The sequence below is a fragment of the Protopterus annectens genome, chromosome 4.part0 (assembly GCF_019279795.1).
Source record: "Protopterus annectens isolate FY-2018-M chromosome 4.part0, PAN1.0, whole genome shotgun sequence".
NCBI lineage: Eukaryota > Metazoa > Chordata > Ceratodontiformes > Protopteridae > Protopterus > Protopterus annectens.
In genome coordinates this window covers 1,494,374,717-1,494,394,400 of record NC_056733.1, presented here as the reverse complement: position 1 = coordinate 1,494,394,400, position 19,684 = coordinate 1,494,374,717, and the positions used below count along the sequence as shown (strand labels likewise).

General features: G+C 44.9%; 1 protein-coding gene across 2 annotated transcripts in view; it reads left to right on the top strand.

Annotated features, from left to right (window-relative positions):
- The window catches only part of CYFIP2 (cytoplasmic FMR1 interacting protein 2), a 2,832,302-nt gene that overhangs the window by 1,807,329 nt on the left and 1,005,289 nt on the right, over positions 1-19,684 (top strand). The window lies entirely within an intron of this gene.

Below are 19,684 nucleotides of genomic sequence, written 5' to 3'. Positions count from 1 at the left end.
CACTCCACCGACACATTAAAACATCGACAGCGCAAACACGGACATTTCACAGGTAAGACTTTTAAATTCGCTAATCAAGCCTACCATGGTTTAGGAAGTGTGGCAGTGTTATGCATGTGTGGTAGGCATGATTAGCGAATTTAAAAGTCTTACCTGTGAAATGTCCGTGTTTGCGCTGTCGATGTTTTAATGTGTCGGTGGAGTGAATGTCGGTCTTCCGACTTGTCGGTCGATTGAAATGTACCCATTAAAAATTACATTTGGGTTTATTGTCCTTTGAACCTGTTGTTCCCTTTGAACTATGTTATCTGCATCAAAAGACTGGTTTAGTTGATTTTATTTATAAAAGTAAAATCCAAAGATTCAGGCTCAGATATGTGCATTTTTTTAATGCTGATATACAGAGACAGAGTATCATTGTGTATAGCATCTGTTTTTACCGTTATTTGCTTCCGAGTTCATCTTAAAATATTTTCTTTTTCTTTTCCTGAAAAACTCTAGTCATAGAAAAACTTTGCTTAACAAGTTCTAGCAGAAAAAAAACATCAAAAACTTTATTTCCCTCCAAGTGAAGGCAGGGTTGCAGGGTAATAGCAGTTATGTCACTGAGGAAATGATCATCCTGGCTTCATTTTCTCATAGAGAAAATGATGCAATGGACAATTAAAGGCCATTTTAACCCAGCAATAGTATCTTTAGTTGCTTATTTCAGTGGATCTTCAGAAGGACCTTCCTACTGCGCTCTTAAGCACCTTACTCACCCAAACCAAACATCATAGTTTTTGACTTAAAGTTTGAAGGTTGGGTGAGTTTGGAAGACAAACTCTTAATAGACTGTTAAAGTAGTAATTCCATCTCTTTCACCACCTGTCTGGAACTAATTCAACAGTAAGAATAGCTCTTTTGATTGAAAACATGTCATAAAAACAAGTTAATTGCAAACCACATTCTATAATCCCAGATCTTTAAGGGAATCTCTGTCAGCAGAGCAGATTCTCTTCTCCAATCCCGAGTGGATTTGGGAGAATTCTTCATTTTTGGGTTAGTTCTAGTTTTCTTGGTTTATGAAAGGAATTCTCACTTGTTTGCTTTCTTCTGGAATTTTTATTGGGAAAGAATTAATGGATGGGCCATCCCATTTCTTCAGTTATGTTTGCAATTAAATTTAGTTAAATATGACACTGTTGTACACTGCTAAAGATTTCTTGCTGAAGAACTCCCTCTGGAGAAAGGACTTCCATAAGATTAATAGCCATGTTTATTTAGTGGACTGAATGATCTGGAGTAACCCGTAAGTTGTGCATTTTTTTATATCAGTTGTGGCTAAAAAGCCATGTGCTCTTTCATTAAATACTCACACCTGAATATACTACATTTTGATTGTGAGTGTTAAATGCTACTTGTTCATACCTTTCAATCTTTTAGCAGCATGAAATCCAGACAAAACCATAAATAATGGTGGGACAAAGGCCCAAAAATAGGGACAATTTTTAAATATTGCTCTTACAAATGTAAAAAGTTGATAGAATAACAGGTTTTGCCTTAGCATGAATTTTCTGAAGGCTATGAAGTCTGAAACTCAAATGTCTGTCATTCTTTTCTCAAACATTTGACAATGATTTGTCAGAAAACCAGAATTTTATTAGGAACAGACCAAAAATAAGAGGCAAAAATCTGGACATTATGCGAAAATATGGACAATTGAGAGGTATGTCTTTGTTCTCTATGTGGCCTGGTTAGTGTGCTGTGAGCAGCAAGTACATAACATTCTAATACAGACAGCAGAAACAAAAAAGAAGTTATGTACTCACCATAACGTTCCATCTGAGTAGTTGTACGTCTTTTGTCTTCAACCTATGGGAATACGGATCCATATCGGATCCGAATCGGCAACTATTACTAGCATCAACTCCGAGCTCCAGACTCCTCCCCTTACCCATAATACACCTCCACTGCCTTCCATCCCCAGATCGAGTTTGCTGAACTTATACTGAGAACCCGACCTGATAATGTACTTGTGACCTATACTGCAGCCCATAGGCTGATCATGCGCCAAGGTCCGGGGGAAGGAGGGAGGGACGGTTGAAGACAAATGAAGTACAGCTACTCAGATGAAACGTTATGGTGAGTACATAACTTCTTTATCTGAAGTAGTTTACTTCATTTGGTCTTCAACCTGTGGGACAGAGTCCCCAGCTACTAAACTCCTGGGAGGCCCTCATGGAAGGATATTCTGGAGCACCGCGGAACCAGAGGATACTCTCCTTCTGGAAGTCAAATCCAATTTGTAATGAGAAATAAATGTATGAGATGAAGACCAAGTAGCTGCCGAAAAAATGTCATCCAAAGACACTCTAGATCAGAAAGCCGTAGACGTAGCCTTGGACCTAGTGGAATGAGCTTTTACCTGACCTGGAGGAGACATGCCTCTGTCCTTATAGACCTGCAGGATGCATGAAGAAATCCATCTAGCTATAGTGACCTTGGAGATAGGTTTCCCCAAAAAGGCTTTATAGAAGGAAACAAACAATTGATCAGATTTGCGGAATTTTTTTGTTCTGTGTAAATAGAATCATAACTGTCTATGAACATCCAACATGTGGAGTTTGCATTCCATCTTGTTCGTAAAATTGGGAAAAAACACAGGCAAATGTATAGTCTGATTGATATTGACTGGTAATGCCACCTTAGGAAGAAAGGATGGATTTGTTCAAAAGGAAACTCTGTCTTTATGAAAAATCATGTACGGAAGTGTGATGGACAAGGCCTGTAATTCTGACACCCTTCTAGCAGAAGTAATAGCCACCAGAAAAGCTGTTTTCCATGATAAAAATTTTAGATCTGCAGTTGCGGCATGTTAGAAGGGCGGAGCAACCAGAGCTTGGAGAGCCATAGTAAGGTCCCATGGGGGAATAGGATCTTTGACTGTGGGGCGTAGCAAAAAGGTGCCTTTGATAAAAACTTTACACAGTCTGGAAGATGCTAAGGATGCAGAATTCTCACCCACATGAAAATGGGAAATGACAGCCAATTGAACTTTGACAGTAGAAGAACTAGCTCCATACTGGAAAATATCTGCTAGAAAATCAAGAATAGTGGAAATAGGAGCCATGAAAGGGTCTAAACTCCTCTGAGAGGCCCAGAAAGAAAACAGTTTCCACTTGCTGCAAAAAACCTTTCTGGTCGAAGACTTATGAGCAGCTACCAAAATCGATCTAACTGAGGAGGATAGTCCGGGAGTCATAGCAATTACGAGAACTGGAGCAGCCAAGCCATGAGATTCAGGCTGTCCAGACTCGGATGAGGCACCCCCAAAGGGTGTGAAATCAAATCCTGAATGGGATCTAGGATCCAAGGTGGAGCCAGAAAGTGAGACCAGAGGAAGGGAAACCATACCTGGCGAGGTCAGAATGGGGTAATGAGGATCACCTTGCTCCCCAGTCGATAAGCTTTCTACAGAAACCTCGGATTGAGAGGTACTGGTGGGTAAGCATACAGAAGACCGGGAGGCCAAGCATGAACTAGAGCATCTCTGGGGGACTCCCCTGGCAGGGGGTTCAGAGCAAAAAACTTGCTGCACTTCGCATTGGAAGAAGATGCGAAGAGATCTCAGCAAGTTTGACCCCACTCACTGAAGATGTGTTCTGCTACTGACAGATTCAGAAACCACTCGTAAGGCATCAGAATGGTCCAACTTAGCCTGTCTGCTAGGATGTTGGACCGTCCCAGAATGTGTGTTGCGATGAGAAAGCGACCGGTGGAGATCGCCCATTCCTACACTCTCACGACAAAGGGGTTTCTGGTCCCTCCCTGTTTGTTGATATACCAGACTACTGACATGTCTGACTGAATGGGAATCGTCCCCAGAGGAAGAAAGGCATGAAGGGCCTGCAACGCTAGAAGGACCGACCTCATCTCTAGGACATTGATATGCAAGCTGGTCTCTATGGGGGACCACAGGCCTTGGACTGTCCTGCCCGAACAATGTTCCCCTATCCGAGTTGGGAGGCATCCGTGGTCACTGTGGTTTGGGCTGGGGCTGAAACAAAGGGTCATCCCTCCAAAATGTCCGGAGAGCTCATCCACCATATGAGGGACGACCGACACACTTGATTTAGGTGGATAGGATAAGTCAATGGCAACTGCAACAGTGACCATTGAACCGCTAGAGTCCACTGAAGAATCCGCATGTGTAGCCGAATACACGGAAGAAGAGTTATGGTCACCGCCATCGAGCCTAGGGCCCTCAACACTGATTCCGCTGTTGGGAGGTGAGAATGGTAGATATGGAAGACATGCATCCTGAGGTTTTGAACTCTCTCCGAGGTCAGGAATATTTTGCACTGAAGAGTATCTATCCTGGCACCAATGTAGTCTGCTCACCTGTACCGGATCTAGGAGAGATTTGGATGTGTTGATTGTGATGCCCAAACTCAGGGCAAGTGTCAGAAAGTAATCCCTGGTTTGGGAAAGTAGATGCCTGGTGGGAGCAGTGAGGGGCCAATCGTCCAGGTACAGATAGACCTGAATCCCCTGAAGCCTCAGGTGAGCCACTACAACTGCCATCACTTTGCTAAACACCCTGGGGGCTGTTGTGAGACCAAAGGGTAGGGCCCGAAATTGATAATGATTGACTCCTAGCCAGATGCGGAGGAACCTCCTGGAGCTTCTGTGCATTTTTATATGATAGTAAGCATCCTGGAGGTCTAACGAGCACATCCAGTCGCTCTCTTGCAGGTACAGCATGATGGACTGTAGCGTGACCATCCGGAACTTCTCTTTGGCAACAGACAGGTTCAGGGTAGAGAGGTCCAGAATGGGCCTTAAGTACCCCGTTTTCTTTGGCACCAAAAAAAACCTGGAATAGAAGCCCAATCTGGACTGATCTGGGGGGACGGTTTTGATGGCTCATTTTACTAGCAGCTTGGAAATTTCCTGCGCTGCTGCCTCCCTTTGCGTAGGTGGAACATCCAGGAGGTGTCTGGGAGGTATGGGGGAGCCCACGAAGGGGATAGAATATCCTCTGGATATGATTTGAAGCACCCAGCCATCCATTGTTATGGACTCCCATGCCGCTGTATGCAAAGACAATTGTCCCCCGACTGCCTCCAGAGTAGAGTAGTCGGGCAACCCCTCAGGGTTGCTGCCCGGGTCTGTCCGAGAACGGTTCTCGAGACCCGAAGTTCCACGGACACCCTCTGCCTCTGGGCCAGTGTCCATTCTGTCCCCCTCTGCCTCTGGGGGAGGAAGAGCGCTTAGTGTCCCAGGAATACTGAGACTTCCAGAACCACATCTTCTTTTGCCCTCTCTGGTTCCAAGAAAAGGACCTTTGAGGGTTAGATAAGCAGATTTTGATGGCAGACAGTGTCTTCCCATCCTTCTCACTCTGGACTAGTGACTCCTTGACAGTCTTACCAAAGAGTGTAGAGACGTCGTAAGGGGCATTGGCAAAAGATGCTTTAAAGGATTCGGAAGATTTACACATCCTGAGCCAGGCATTATGCCTCATGGACACTCTGGACCCAGCCTCCCTAGCCACTCCTTCTGTAGCATGGGAGATGAGTCGTATGGATGTATTAGATACCGCTTTTAGAGTGGCCATTCTTGTGGAGAATGAAGCCTTGTCCTCCTGCGACATGGACTTGGGGAGACACTCCTCCAGCTCCTTTACCAGGTCACGTTGGACTCTAGTGACAAGGGCCAAGTAATTCAGCACCCTGATCAAAAAGGTAGTTAAAGCATACACCCACTTCCCTAGGTGGGCCATCATCCGTGACTCCTGGTCAGGAGGGTGGACTGAGGAACTCTCCTGAGCAAGTCCTTCTTAGTGGCTGCTGCTACCACCATGGCATCCATGGGTTAGCCCTTATTCCAGGATGGCCTGTCAATGGAGGGGCTTAAAATTTTATTGGGTCGCTTGGGTATAGGCTCCATGGTATCCGGTTCCTTCCACGCCCACGAAGTGACCAAATCCACTAAAGGATCCATGGGAGGGAACACCCAGGAAGTAGACAGACCCTTGCCGAAAGCCTCCAGGAACACAGACTCATCGAAAGAGGGCTTGGGGGCAGACCAACCTCCCCGCTGGTGCAGGATCTCCATGATGTCTCCAAAGGAGACATGCTCAGGAGGTGATCTTGGGGAACCCTCTCCATCATCTAAATCTGTGTCCTCGGTGAGGGACTCGGGGGGAGTCCAAGTGCCTCCTCTTGCACGTATGCTTGCAAGGCACATCTCTGGTGGGGCCTTCTGGGGAGTGTTCGCAAGCCATTTGTTCCTCGGGGGAAACTGTCTGGGGCTCTTTGAGCATGGGCTGTCCCTCTGGTAAGACAATGGGGATCATAGACAGACCTGAGGGAGTCTGGGAGGAGTCCAAGGGGGCGGTCAGAGGTCTCGATTTGACAGAGAGGACCCTTTCTACCACATCAAATGCCGAAGGAGAACAGACTGCCTGGGAAGCTAATAAGGAAGCCAGTCTCCCCGGGCCCGATGCGAGAATTGGATCTGGGCCAGAGGTAGACAGAGCTCCGTGGGAGGGGACCTGGGCCGACAAAGTTAGAGCCGATGGAAAAGGTTCCACTCTATTGGATCTGACACCCAAGCTCCGGCTCCGAGAGCAGCTCGGATCTGAGCTGGTCAGATCAGAAATGCTCCAGGCAGCTGTCGGCATTGAGGAAACAAGTACTGTCGGCGCCGACCCCCTGACCAAGGCCAACCTTGGATCTGAGTACTCCGAAGCTAAAGATCGGATCGGAGAAGAAGAACTGGGTTGAAAGAAAGGAAGTGAGTTTCCCGCTCCAGAGGGAGGGGGGGCTGGCAAGACCCCCATCTGGATCTGTGTACGGACAAAGCGCCTCATCATCTTATCCAGATCCATATCTGATAAGGAGTGGGTTGACTGTGACAAGGCCACGGACTCCGACCTGTCGGGTCGGGGAACCAAGGCCCAAGAGACTGGACATACCTCCTCCGGCTCCGGGGAGAACCTCAGAGATCGGAGCTGAGGGGAGTCACGGGTCAAAGGGGTTTTGCTAGGTGAAGAGAGGTCCGGGGACCTCTTCCTCTTCTCCCTCATCTTCGACTCTGTCTCCCTTTCTGTACTTCTCTTCTGCTCCGCTACCACAGGCTTAGAGGCAGGAGTTTGAGTCCCAGCCTGGGAGGGAGGAGAAGCCAGAGGAAGAGAGGAGGGGCTGAAGACGAGGAAAGAGAGTCGGTAGGGGGAAGAAGACCTTTGAGGGCCAACTTGGCCTTCCTATCCTTTAAAACGCAGGGGTTGAACCCCTCACAAATGTTGCAATCCACACTAAGGTGGGCCACACCCAAGCACAACACACACAGAGTATGGCCATCTGCTGGGAAGAGCTTATGGCCACACTCTGTGCAGCGCATTAAGACAAGCTTTTCAGCCATACTAAAGGGAAAGAAAGCCTTAAAAAAGACAGGCAAATACTTTCCTAAAACACTCACACACAAACCCACTCACCACGCTAGACTAAAGAACAACACTGAGGGGGGAGGGGCACCACAGAACAAACTACTCTAACTTTTAACCTAACAATACTAACAGTCAAAGCCAAAGCCATGAGAGGGTAGAAAGGGTACCTAAACTAATCTAAGCTGACAAAAAAAGTGAAAGTTTTTTACTTACAGAAAGTTAAATAACACACTGCTAGCTAGAGCTCAGAAGACATGATGTATAAGCAAATTGCGGCAAATGAGATCTGGGGATGGAAGGCAGTGGAGGTGTATTATGGGTAAGTGGAGGAGTCTGGAGCTCAGAGCTGATGCTAGTAATAGTTGCCAACTCGGATCCGATACGGATCCGTATTCCCACAGGTTGAAGACCAAATGAAGTAAACTACTTCAGACCCTTTTTTATAAACTAGTGCTTGTGCTTAACTACATTACTTTTTAAGTTAATTACATTTAGTCACTTATTGAGAAATGGTGTACTGCTTTTGCATTAAATTGCTAATTTACACTAATTATGAGAAATGATATTCCAGTTGATCATCAAGAGTACTGTTAAGTTTTAGTTCCCAATCCGTACAAAAATTGTAAGTTCGGAGTTTTCCCATGGTCCTGCCTCCTCACTCATTACAAATCTTTGATACCCGAATGTCATAATTTACAGCAAAATTTTACCTACTGACATTGATATCTAAAATTAAAAATCTACCAGCAATTAAAATTACCTAGACTGATTTCACTGATTTGAATGAGCCGTGATATGTAAGCTGAATTAATTAGCACTATGAAAATTCAATGCAGAACAGATGAATATGTCTGTACTTTTGACTAATGATAAACTTTAGTAAAGAAGTCAAGTCAGTGGCCACTTGGTCAATAATGTGACTTCTGCTGAAATATGTACTGATGAAATGGCGATGGCTACAGTGGGAATATCCTTTTTCTCAAGGATCATTGACCTCAGAGTTTATCATATTAATAAGAGAATGCAGGGGCCAAAGTTCTTTGTCTGGAGGGTGTGAATCGTTCCTACATTTAAAAGGAAATTTCTTAATTATAATTCAGACTTTTATGGGGTTTTTTTCTGAAAGTGGAATTTAATTAAAACAATATTGCTAAGATGCCCTAGAGCCATCTTTCACTTGTGGTGTGAGTGCTTTAGGGACTGGGGGAGAAGAGATTCACTTGGACATCTTTTCGTTAAGATTAATAGTTCTAAATTATAGGTAAAGTTAGTTTATGTACATACTCAGTTATTGTAAATTAAGTGTAGATGCTTTCAGGAATTACAAAAAGCACAATTTTTTTGCGATATCACCTTAGCCGTCAGATTGTTAATATTCTTTAGAACTTCATTGCAATAGGGAGCTTTCACTGCCTACAGAGTCTTCTCAATAGTTCCTTCTGAGCCAACACCTTGGAAGCTTGCATATTAAATTGATGTTGGGATGGTAAAAAGAAAGACAAACACAGAAAGACACAATTTCTTTGTTTCCAACCCAAATAGAAACTGTTGGGAAGAGAGGGAAGAGAGTATAACTGCTTCACTGATTGTTTTCTTAAACATATAATGTATGCTCATCAAATTTTCAGACAGCATTTCTCAACTATAGAAAGGCAGAACATTTTTTTTTTCAACTTGTGTGATTAAAGAATGCAGGCTTATACTGCCTGTGGCCATGAAGACTTGTGAATATTGTCAAGTTTTCAGAAAAAAAAACTATGTTGCATCAAACGAAAGCCTTAAATAACTTGTTTGTAGAGAAGGAGCATAAAGCATCTGAGAAATCAAAACATGATTTTTCTCTTCCCCTACTTACTGGAAACTTTACAGTTTCCTTGACCTAGGTCTTCTGTTAAGCCATCCTCATATTAATGTAGAGTATCTTTTCTTGTATAGTTGTGATGTAGATTTTTATCACAGTGCTGGAGTAATCTTTATTCTCATCAAAGTCCCATGGTAGCCAACCTGTGTCACAAGACTGCATGTGGCCCTCCAGGCTTTTTGATGTGGCCCTCTCATTTATCTGCCTGTCTTACCAGACATAAAATGTGCACTGTAGAATCCTTTACTACCCAATATGGTGAAACAGCTGTTTAAGATCTAAATGCTTTAATCATGGCATAATAACAATTAATTTGGTATACTTACTTACTTCTTCACCCTACATGTGCTGTTCTCATAGGCAGCACAATTAGCCAATCCCCAAACTATACATATTTTTCATTGATATTTCAAGCAAGTATATATATATATATATATATATATATATATATTCTGTTAAGCACCTCTGTGTTCGTCAAAATCTACCGCCAATCATTAGCGGACCGGAGTTCCGCTGTGGCGACCCCTAACCAGGAAAAGCTGAAAGACAACAACAACATTGTTGTAATTATTGTATAAGACATTGATTGGTGATATCTCACAGAAACACCACAACAACTTTTTCTTGCAGGTAGTGGCATAGTTTTGGTTACTGACAGGCAGTATTGGCAGTCTTGGATTATGGAGACATACACTACACAACTCCTACAGAAAACTAATATAATTTTAACACTACCATCATTAATTTAAGCTCATGTAATTAAACAATAGGGTGCAGGGGGAGCAGTATCCACCAAGGATTACTGATGTGGGCAGTGGGTACACTAGCCACCAAGGATTACATTAAACAACTTCCTTAACAACACTTGAGGAGGGAGACACTAGACACCAGTGAGACTCTATATAGCCTTAAAGGCAGTTTTTTAAAAAAGTGATTTGGTTTGGGGGGAACACTGAACTCTAGGAAGACTGTAATGTAAATGCCTTAAAGAAACTAAAAAATAGTGAATCCCTGCACTCTTCTAACTCACACAGAAGATATTAATCCTCTGTGCCATGACAAAACACTAGGGTAACTGTAAAATCTGATGGTATCCTAGACAACATTCATCACGTATGGATCATGTATGGGTCTAGGATCCATCATTGAATTCGAGCTGGCACACTTAGACAACAGCTTAGCTCAAGCTCCTCCCCTCCCATAATGCTCTGCTGCTCTTTAACTCCTCAGATCTCATTTGCTGCGCTTGAAGACAGACGCGAATTACTCAGCTCCTGCAGTGTAGATGAAGTAGGTGATTTTTCTTTGAGGTTTCATTCTTATCCCTCTCCTTTAGCTTTTTCCTGACTGGCGTAACTTTGTTTAGTGCGCCTAGGTTTTCTACATTACCCATCGTGTTGTACCCCTCCTGTTTTGAGGTTGGCGCCCATTTAGTTGTAGTGTTGTGTGAGCTTTTACTTCTTAGTGTTTAGTTTTTTAGGGGGTTTCTGTAGTTAGCTGTTTGTCTGGGTACTTGTGTGCGGACAGATTTTCAGTGCTCGAACTTTTTGGCTTGTGTTTTTTCGTATTTGGATTTGGATTGTGTTTGTCTAGTTAGAATGTCTAACAAGCCTTTGGGATTCAAGAAGTGCTTCTCCTGCGGTCAGAAGATGCCTGTCTTTGACTCACACGAGGAGTGCCGCTATTGCCTCGGCGCCAGCCACCTGGATGGTGAATGCGGCATTTGTGCTGCATTCAACCCCAGGGTCCTGGTCGACTGTCCGAATAAGCTTCTACTCAGAAGGATGGCTCAGGGAGATCCCTTGGTCAAGGAGTCGTCGACCAAGCAGGGCTCCTCTGAGCATAAGAGGAGAGCTACTTCTTCCTTCTCTTCTGGGGAGGTCTCTAGTAAGAAACCTAGGCTGTCTCATCCCAGGTCTCCGGATCTGACTCCAGCCTTAGGGGGTCAGATCAGGGAATCTGGGATCCGAAACCCTCCAGAGAGTCGCCGCCCGGATTCAAGACCTCCAGTCCCAGGTCTTCGGATCCAAGGGTCTCGGAGTCAACTCCTGGATCCAAGGCTTCCAGATCGAGGCCTTTGGATCCAAGTTGGTGCAGACCTGTCATGGATCCGATCCTGTTGGATCCAAGGTATTCAAGAGCTCTTCCTTTGGTTCTCTCCAGACCTCCTAATGGGCAGGTCTTTTTCTCCTCTAGTTCCAATGGCCACAGTTACCATGGATGCTTCCCTCCTAGGGTGGTGGGGGGGGGGGCAGTTTCAGGGGAAGACTGTCCAAGGGATGTGGTCCCAGTCAGAGACCAAACCACATAAATTTTCTGGAGATGAGAGCAGTCCTTCTTTCATTAAAAGCATTTCAGGGCTGCCTTCCTCTGGGGACAGTAGCAGTCCACCCAGACAACATGACTGTTGTGTGGTGCATAAACAAGCAAGGGGGCACATGTTCTTATCTGTTTTGTCATGAGGCCATGAGGATTTGGGAGTGGGTGATGTCCTTGGGGCACTTTCTACTTGCAACACACATTCCTGGAGCATCCAAAATGCTGACTGACAAGCTAAGCAGGGCTATTCTGACCCCTCACAAATCGTCCCTGAATCCACTATTGGCAAAGCAGATCTTCTGTCGGTGGGGCCAACTGAGCTGTGATCTGTTTGCTTCTCCCCTCGACCACAAATGCAGCAGATACTTCGCCCTGATCCCCCAGGGACACTCTGATTCGTGATTGACCTCCTGGTCTTCTTTATGCCTTTCCTCCATTACCATTGATTCTAGAGTTCTTCAGAAGGCAAGACACCTCAGGATGCAGTTACTCCTCATTGCCCCCTTCTGGGCTCGGCAGGTATGGTTCCCTCTTCTGTGGTCTCATCTGAAGCATCCCCCTTGGATGCTCAATCTGGTACCAGATCTGATCTCTCATCTGTCGCTCCTTCTGCTTCCAAATCTGCAGACCTTCCATCTGACAGCTTAGTGTGTCTACTTCCAGTAATTCTTGCTAAGTCTAGGCTTGCCTCCCCTGTGAAGGACATTATCCTCGTTTGTCAAAAATCTTCTACAAAGAGAGTTTACAGAAGTAAGTGGAAAAGATTCTCTAGTTGGGCTAAAGGTCAGAATCTGGATCCTTTCTCGGCTCCTATTTCTGACATTCTTCTTTTCCTGGCTTCCCTTTTTCAGGAGGTGCTAGTTTCTCTACAATCAAAGTCCAGTTGGCAGCAGATTATAATTTCCGTCTCAATAACACATCTACCTTTTCTTCTCGTCTCTGCAAAGCCTTCTTGAAAGGTGTCTTTTTTGTTACATCCTCCAGTCAAGGATCCTTCTCCTCCATGGAATCTTGCTCTGTTGCTGCAATCTCTGACTAGGCCCCCTTTTGAGCCTGCTGTTTCCTGTGACCTCGCATTTCTTTCTTGGAAGACTGCCTTTATGGTGACGATAACTTCAGCAAAATCAGAATTGCAGGCTGTTACCATTAAGCCTCCTTATTTGATATTCCATAAAGATATAGTGGCCTTGAGACCCAATCCTTCCTTTATGCCAAAAGTGGCAACTGAAGCCAACCTCAATCAGTCTGTCAAACTTCCAGCGTTCTTTATAATTTCTGTAATTATGCTAACAAGGGGGAATACATTTGCACACTTTAGATGTTCATCAACAGCTTCATTTTTATTTGCACAGAACTAAGTCCTTTCCACTCTCAGACCAGATGTGTGTGGTCTTTTCAGTAAACAGGAAGGGCGAAGCTGTCTCGAAACTTACCATTTCCCAATTTCTCAGTGCATTTCTTACATAACACTCCTCCTGTGGTTCTCCTTTGCCTGGACCAGTTAGGGCTCACTCTACCAAGTCAGTGGCTACCTCAGCTGCCTTCTCAGCTTGTCAGTCCTTGGATGACATTTGTGCAGCAGCAACTTGGTCTTCTCCTTATACCTTCATTTCTCATTACAAACTTGACCTTTTTTCTAGGCGAAGGTTTTCTTTTGGCTCCATGGTTCTTTGGCATATCCTTCCATAGGGCCACCTGTGAATGTTGAGTAGCTGGGGACTCTGACCCATATGTGATGAATGGTGACTAGGATTACATTGGATTAATAGTTATGTAATTACCATAACTTGACATCTGTTTTATCCGTAGTCACTATTCATCATGATTCCACCCTCCTTCCCCCTTCCTGATGGATTGGTAGGACTTTGGTGGACCTTTGCTGGTGGCAGGTCTTCTCTGTCTGTCTTCTTTCTCCAGGGCAAATTTGATCTGAGGGGTTAGAGGGCAGCAGAGCTTTATGGGAGGGAAGGAGCTTGAGCTAAGCTGTTGTCTAAATGTGCCAGCTCGGATCCGATGTCGGATCCTAGACCCATACGTGATCCATACATGATGAATGGTGACTACGGATAACACAGATACCAAGATGTTCATCGTGCATACAGCTGCAGTAATCACATATGGGTTCTCTGCCGTCAGGCGGTCCCTCGGTCGGCCGAATTCCAAAGTCTTGGTCCGGCGTCGGTTGTTGTCGCCTTCTTCCCTGACGTCAGTGCGACAGGGGTATATAAATCACAGCCAACGCCATATTCTTCAGTCTTTTTTGCCGCGCGGTGCCCAAAGCAGAAGCACTTCGCAAGTGCTGGTCGGACAGCTCCTAAATTTACAACAAAATCGGAAACTGAAGTCTTCATTAAAGCGAAGTACCCCGTTGGGGAAACTTTTCTTGCCTCAGACCGATGTCAGACAAAGTTAACAATTGTATTTCTTGTGGGAAGCAAATACCGCATAAGGATTTCCATTCCCTCTGCATACCTTGTTTAGGCCCAGACCACGACGTCTCGGGCTGTCGCTTTTGCGCTACCCTCAATAAACGCACTATTAAGCGTCGGGCGGAGTTCGCCCAACATTGTTTTGGTAAAGCCTTTGATTATAAAATGTCGTCGGATACTCCGACTACCGTTTTGTCCAAAAAACGAAAGGACAAGGACCGATACGCGAGGTCCGCGGTCTCCACCGACACCACGCCAAAACCGGCTACATGTGGTCCGGTTCTCAGCGAGACGCCTATGCAGTCCCTGACTACCGACGACACTTCCTTGGCGGTGTCTTCTGTACCCGAGACCGCTGGTCCCTCGGCCCTTACTCAGACTACAACCACCGAATCCACAGTGAGTGTTGAGCCTCCTAATGTGGACAGGTCCACTTCCACCCAAGGTGTATTTAGGCCCTCTTCTTCCTTTTCCATTAAGGCCTTCACTAAGTCCAAATCAGCCATGCATCCCAAGAGGCCTGTTGCACAGGGCCCATCCCCAGGCTCCATGCCTAAAAAGCAGATGCTTAAAATGGCTGAGGATTTAATTTCCTATATCAGGGGTTCCCAACCCCCTCCAGACAAGAGACCCAGAGTGGAGGAAGACTCTCCTTCTTCTGAACAGGGCTCCATTTTCTCAGAACATTTGGATGTGGAGGAACACTCGTATTCCCCTTATGAAGATTCTGATGCAGAACAGTCCATTCCTTCTGTATCTCCCCCTGAGGATTTTTCTTTGGGGAGACCTTGCACACCTTGAGGGAACACTTCCATTGGGAAGGCCAAGACTTTTCTGATTCCAAGAAAAGGCTTAGGGAATTTCTTTTGTTACCTCAACACAGGCCTCTGGCTATACCTCCTGTCCTGGACATTCTTGATGATGTTTACTCGGAGGCTTGTCTTAATCCGGATTCCCTGCCTCCTGCACCAGTCAAACCTGATAGGTACTACAGAGTCCCTAACTCTCACCAATTTCTTTTCAAAAGCCATAATGCTGACCCTGAAACCATTTCTCAAGGCCCCAAGGGAATGAAGGCCTCTACTGCCAAGAATCCACTACCTTCCGAGAGAGAATCTAGATCCTTAGAAAGGTGGGGGGAAAAGGTATACACCTCAGCCACCCTAGCCATGAGGGCCTTAAATTGTCAGTTCCATATGCTTAAATACCAACAGTTCTGCTATCACAATTAAGAAACAAAATGTCTCAACCTGAACAACCAGATTTGAAGGAATTGCAGGATATGATGCATAGTGCAGAACAAGTGGGTAAACACACCTTACAATGTGGTTATGATGCCTTATAGGCCTCAAGTAGAGCTGATGCTACAGGAGCAGTCATTCGTAGACATGCCTGGCTTAGGGAACAAAACTTGCCTGATCATGTTAAAGCTAAACTACTAGATGCTCCTTTACAAAAGGATGTGCTATTTGGTACTAATGCTGAGGACATACTACGGAAAGTGGAAGAAAAAGCTAAATCTATGCAAACTGTCAAGGCTTTTCTACAGGTACAGCCACCTCGTTTTAGCAGAAATTGGCCTTCAAAAAATTGGTCCTTTCCAGCCACAGACAAGCCCCAGAGAGGTAGATACAGGCGCTCAAGGGGCAGAGGGCAATCTCAAGGATCATATAGAGGCAGACAATGGCAAACTCAAGCACCAAGAGGTGGCGAACACAGTGCACAACAATACAGAAAGCAAACCCAATGACTTCCTCCTTTTCATGCCAAGCAAATCTCAGCTGGCAGCTCCCTTGGGAGGAAAGCTGGCACTATTTTCAGGAAATTGGCACATTATCACAACAGACAAATGGATCCTGGACATAATAAACAGTGGCTACAGATTTCATTTTCACACTCTTTCAAAAATGAGAGGCATGCCAAACATGCCACACAATCAAAGGGCAGAGGCACAAATACAAATTACAAAACTCATGGACATGAAAGCCATTCAAGAGGTTCCTACTCACGAACATGGTCAAGGTTTTTATTCCGGACTTTTCCTGGTACCAAGAAAAGGAACCGACTGGAGACCCATTTTGGACTTATCCATCCTAAATACATTTCTACTCGTACCAAAATTCAAGATGCTCACATTACAGCAACTTCTTCCCATGCTGGGCAAGGAGTTTTGGCTGGTAACAGTGGACCTCAAGGAGGCATACCTGCATGTCCCAATCAGACAAAGCTGCAGAAGATACCTCAGATTTCTTGCAGGTTCAATCCACTATCAATTCTCTGCATTGCCCTTTGGCTTATCTACTGCGCCCAGAGTATTCACGAAATGCCTGGCATCAGTAATTGCCTACTGCAGACTTCAAGGGATACAAATTTACCCTTATTTGGACGACTGCCTGATCCAAGCGGACAGCAAGCACACTCTTCTGGAACATCTGGCTTATGCAACACGGTTACTGAATTCTCTGGGATACACAATCAACAAAGAGAAATCCAGGCTAACACCATCTCAGAAAATAACTTTCCTGGGTGCCAACTTGGACACAAACACCCAGATGGCCTATCTTACGCCAGAAAAACAAGGGCAACTAACACAGTACTTCAAAACACTAGCAAAGTGTACCAGGCTTACTGCAAGGAAAATCCTGCAGGCTCTGGGCTTCATGGCATCTTGCATTCTTTTAATCCCATGTGCAAAGTTGCATATGAGAAAACTTCAATGGTACCTAAAAAAACTATGGTCTCAACACAGCCAAAATTTGGAAACAATAATACCAATAATTCCATGTTTGCAAAAGGAATTTCTATGGTGGGCCCAAGCATGTCAAACAAATACAGGCCTCCCATTCTGCAAGCCTCAAGCAAATCAAGTCATCACAACAGACGCCTCAGATTACGCCTGGGGGGCGCACATGACAGGCAGGTGCATTCAGGGCAAATGGTCCCAAAAGGAAAAGCACCTTCACATCAATCAAAAAGAAATGCTAGCAGTAATAAATGCAATTACAGCATTCAAGGACCTCCTGCACCCAGGACAATTATTGATAAGAACAGACAACACCACAGTAATGTGGTACATAAACAAACAAGGAGGAACACATTCATATCCCCTGTGCAAACTAGCCATGACACTTTGGAACTTGGCTCTGGAATGGAAAATCGAACTTCAAGCACAGTACTTGCCAGGTTTGGAAAACACTCTGGCAGACAATCTAAGCAGAAATATGACAGATCCACACGAATGGAAACTACATCCACAGGTGTTTACAAAGATAATCCAAGCATGGGGAAGGCCAGACATAGATCTCTTCGCCTCCCACAGGAACCATCAACTGGAAAAGTTTTGCTCAAGGACTTTTCATCCAAAGGCCTGGAGGGTGGACGCCCTTTCATTCAGTTGGACAGCATGGACAGTGTACGCTTTCCCACCTCTGCCTCTTCTACCCAAGGTGCTCTTGAAAGCAAGAGCAGACAGACCGAAGATGATACTGATTGCTCCAGACTGGCCAAGACAGCACTGGTACCCACTCCTAAGGAGCCTAACACATACTCCTCCCTGGCCTCTACCTCTAATGCCTCTTCTGCTGACTCAGCACAGCTACAAAACTCTTCACAGTCAGCTGAAAACACTCAATCTTGCTGCATGGAAAATTCCTTAACACCTCAGCAGACCCTACTTTCCAAAGAGGTGCAGGATGTCATTCTGGAGGCCAGAAGGCCATCTACTCGGAAGACTTACTCAGCAAAATGGAAACGGTTTTGCTCTTGGAATGAGAAAAAAGGCCAGGATCCTAGAAAACTGAATTTGCCTCAGGTATTACAGTATCTAGCTGAGCTGCTGAACAGTGGACTTTCATTTTCCTCCATAAAAATCCATGCCTCAGCCATTTCTGCAGAATTCAACACGGATCCACCGTTATTCTCTCACCCACTTTTAAGGCAATTCCTCAGAGGGGCTAAGAATATAAGACCACCAAGGAAACAACCAGTGCCAGCCTGGGATCTTAATTACATTCTAGAAAAATTAACATTGCCTCCCTTTGAACCAGCTGCCTCAACAGATTTACAATACTTGTCCTGGAAAGCAGCTTTCCTTCTGGCCATTACCTCAGCTCGTAGGGTTTCAGAACTTCAAGCCCTCATGGCTGTGCAGCCCTTTCTTATCTTCCATCAGGACAGGGTTTCCCTTCGAACCAACCCGTCATTTATGCCTAAAGTGGTATCCAGGGTAGCTTTAAATCAAGCTATACACTTACCTACCTTTTACCCCAATCCTCAAAACAAAGGGGAAAGGCTGTTACATTCCTTAGACATCCATAGACAGCTATGTTACTATTTGAACAGAACAAAGCCTTTCAGGAAATCACAACAACTCTTTGTGTCTTATGCTGTAGGAGCTCAAGGGAAGCCTGTTACCAAACAGACAATCTCTAAATGGATAGGCCACTGCATACGATTTTGTTACTCCTGTCATGGGAAATCTGTCCCTGTAGGCATCAGACCACACTCCACCAGGGCCACAGCTACCTCTACAGCCTTCCTCAGAGGAGTTCCTAACAAAGATATCTTGGAGGCAGTCACTTGGACTTCTGTACATACCTTCACAAAACACTACCACCTGCCTTTATATTCCAAAACTAGAGCAGGCTTTGCTACTGCTGTGTTGCAGGGCATTCTGGCTCATCCCAGTTCTACCTAGTGCCTACCACCCTGTGCGTAGCTTTGGGATTCTACCCATATGTGATTACTGCAGCTGTATGCACGATGAACATAGTACAGTTTTGTACCTACCATAAATGTAGATGTTCGAGTGCTAATACAGCTGCAGTACAGGTTTCCCTCCCTCCTTCCCCTCTAGGTACAGGACTAGTGGCTAACACCTCCTCATACAACCTATTTTGGGTTATCCTCCTATGGTGTATTTGCTTGCAACTACTCTTTTTTGATAACACTGCATTGCTTGTATATATTACATATATATATATATATATATATATATATATATATATATATATATATAAAATTTATCTATTGCCTTCCTTTTGGGGGCACCTGACATCTGGGGCAAGAAAGACTGAAGAATATGGCGTCGGCTGTGATTTATATACCCCTGTCGCACTGACATCAGGGAAGAAGGCGACAACAACTGACGCCGGACCAAGACTTTGGAATTCGGCCGACTGAGGGACCGCCTGACGGCAGAGAACCCATGTGTGATTACTGCAGCTGTATTAGCACTTGAACATCTACATTTATGGTAGGTACAAAACTGTACTTTGTGGTAAGTACATAACTATTAATATTATCTATGTCCATAAAAAAATATGCAAAGGGGAGGAAGGTTTCAAACCTTGCACCGTTTGGACAGAGAACACCATGAACCAAACACATAGACCCACATATACTGAGACACTTAAATGTAATCATCCTAAACCCCAAATATCTCCTAGATGAAGCACATGTAATACATGCCCTCAGCAACTCCAAGTGCACTTTTTCAGAACAAAACACAATATCATCACATACAGCCACATCTCATGGAGCCCCTACTTCTAAGACCATAAGGCAAGCCACCACATGAGCCATCATTCTGGTCATTGGAGACTTCATTGTGAGACACTGTTGTTCCTGTCCGTAGACTGA